General features: G+C 44.2%; 1 protein-coding gene across 1 annotated transcript in view; it reads left to right on the top strand.

Annotated features, from left to right (window-relative positions):
- PFDN1 (prefoldin subunit 1) overlaps window positions 1-2,751 on the top strand; it is a gene marked incomplete at its 5' end in the record, with an annotated part of 33,266 nt that overhangs the window by 293 nt on the left and 30,222 nt on the right. The gene's annotated exons all lie outside the window — the stretch shown is intronic.

Raw genomic sequence — 2,751 nt, 5'->3', positions numbered from 1 at the left:
TGCTTGGGCGTACCTGGCTTCTATAGCGGAGTGGGGTGGTGGTTGTAGCCCTGTGCACAGGGACACGCGCCCCGCCCCCCAGCCTCTGTGTGTAAGAGACTTCTGGGCTGCTGCCCGGGTAAGGAGGCTCTTCCCTTTACAAAGAATATGCTAGCTTTTTCTCAGTATGTTTATTTGTTTCATTTTTCTCATTGTCACTTGTTGTTCTTAATTCCAGCAATCTCCCTAGGTTTTGTCTCTTGGCTTTAGCTACTGGCTGCCTTGAAGAAGGACTGTTATAAGTGTTATTTATGTGGTTTTACTTGCTGGCTCTGCTCCTGGCTGTGATGGTCTCATCTGGCACCTCTGGGAAGTTTTTAATCTAGACTAGCAGAGCAGCGTTCCAATGACAAACAGTATTTGTGAGAAGGCTCTCACAAATCTGTCCAGCTTCAGTCATTTCCAATGTAGTTTATGTTAGACTCTTTGAAAAACCCCTGTGCACAGTTCATATGCTCAGGGCTTTGCTTGCACAAATGTTCTATAGAAATGCCCTTTGCAGTCTCACGTGAGGGAAATGGATCTAACAGGTGTTGCACAGATTTTTTTAAACCCTTGGAAGTGAGTCTAAAGCTCATATGGGTAGTCCCAGTGCACTCATGTGCTTCCATGTGTTGGATGGCTGTCAAAAGAAACACCTGAAACCAGAAGTAACCTGTTTTGATTAACTTCCACAATGCACTTCTGTTTGACTTCAGCAACCTCTGATAGAAGACCATACAAAGTGATTTCAAATCTGAAACATGCTTACTTGATAAATATCACACTAGATTTCTGTGTTACTGATTTAAGAATACTGTGATTTTTCTCTTGTGGGTTGGGTAACAGTGATGACTATGCTCAGCTTGGGATGTGGTTTTGCAAAACACTGAATCTGACTGACTGCTGCCAGAAGGGGTGATTGTATTGACCTCTTCCCCCACCCTGTGTTTACCCCACTTTTTTCATGTCAAAGTGGATGATCACAGGGCTGAGCGGTGAGCCAGGTCAGACTAAAAGTGCCCTGATCCATCAGACCACGCAATCTCCAGATTGAGTTGTAGGGAGATGGCAGGACCAGGAAGCCAGGAATAGTGTGTAGTTTTCCCTTTGTGGCGAGTTTTCAGATGAAGTTGTACCCAGGCTAATGGAGGTGTTCAGTGTGACAGTCCCCTCCTTTGGCTCCCAGTAAGCAAACTTTTCCATGTAGGTGAATTAAATGTTGAGTTTGTGTGCTAGTGACTGGTACCTTAAAAAGAGACCGATTTTGGTCCCTTGCAGGAGGTGACTGATTTGACCCAGCCAGGCTGTAGGAGTAACAAACCCTGATGTTTGGAGTAGTCATGAGACGACTCATAAGTTTTTTTTCTGTTTGATTTTGTCACAGAGCAGACAGACAAAGTGCAGAAGATAATTCTGGAGTTAACAAATTTTGTAAAGCTTTTTTAAAATCCCAAAGTACAGAATTCTCCCATGTGGAGAATTCCCTCAAGATACTTTAAAAATATGAGTGTATTGGTTTTTATCATAAAGTAATCCTGCTTGTGAATCAGATGTGGGTAGCAGATGGTGTTTTGGTGCTGGCTGAAATGCATTGTCCTGCTTTCTGCATCTGCCTCTCACATAGCAGTAAGAGACACTTACCTTCTTTGTGTTCTAAACCATTTACACTTTGTGTGCAGCAGCTGCGGGAGTGACAGTCTTCTGGGGAGTCGTCTTTTGCTTACCTTTCCGTGACCAGGCAGGGTGGCTTAGGCATGGCAGGCAGCTCTTGCCTCTCAGGGATGTCAGGGGCGCCATCAGAAAAATACTTGCATTATGACAGTATTTAAAAGCTGAACCCCTCATGGGCTTTGTTGTACTAGTTGCTATGCAAATATAGATTGAGAGCGCTCTTCTTCTGAATACTAGTCATCCACTCTTTCCTTTTTGTTAGTTTTTACTACCCCCCCCGTCTTGATACCGTATTTCTGTGAGCTCTATCTGTTCTGGCCATGGGGCTGGAGGTTGCCTTGCCAATTGTCACTAATGCTCTGGTGTGATTTGTGTCACTCCCTAGTGTGGAGAACACGCACCAAAGACACAAGGCTCTTCCTGGAACACACTCCAACCCCTAGTAAAGAGTAGATTGCTGAAAGCTGGGCAGCCCTTCAGCAAGAGTTAAAATCCAAGCGCAGTCTGGCATCTTGTGTTCCACTGGAGACCAAAGGAGGTGGTCACTAGGGTTCTTTTGGACATATAAACCATGTTCTGTGAAATGGAATTGCAGACTTTTTAATTTGTTGGTTTCATTGGCTTGCATAGATGTGGGAGTTTAGCCACCAAAGGGATGTTTATCTCTCAGTTTATTTTGCATAGTCTAGCATGCAAATCAGAGAATCATTAAGGTTGGAAAAGATCTTTAAGATCATCAAGTCCAACCATCAACCCAACACCACCATGCCCATTAAACCATGTCCCGAAGGGCCATGTCCACACGTTTTTTGAACACTTCCAATGATGGTGACTCCACCACCTCACTGGTCAGCCTGTTCCAACAGTAGGGAATAAATTCCTTCTTTTGCTCTGCTTGTGTGTGCAGCTTTGGCTTTACATCTTAAACTGTCTTTATCTTAGTCCACTAGTTTTCTCACTTTTACCCATATGATTCTCTCTTCTTTCCCACTGGAGCGGGGCTGAGCTGCCTGATGGGGTTAACCCACAACATCTCCAAACGACAAAATCACTATTATA

The sequence above is a fragment of the Phaethon lepturus genome, unplaced genomic scaffold (genome assembly GCF_000687285.1).
Source record: "Phaethon lepturus isolate BGI_N335 unplaced genomic scaffold, ASM68728v1 scaffold32765, whole genome shotgun sequence".
NCBI classification, from domain to species: domain Eukaryota; kingdom Metazoa; phylum Chordata; class Aves; order Phaethontiformes; family Phaethontidae; genus Phaethon; species Phaethon lepturus.
The sequence above is the reverse complement of the archived record's forward strand: the minus strand, read 5'-3'. Positions and strand labels throughout refer to the sequence as shown.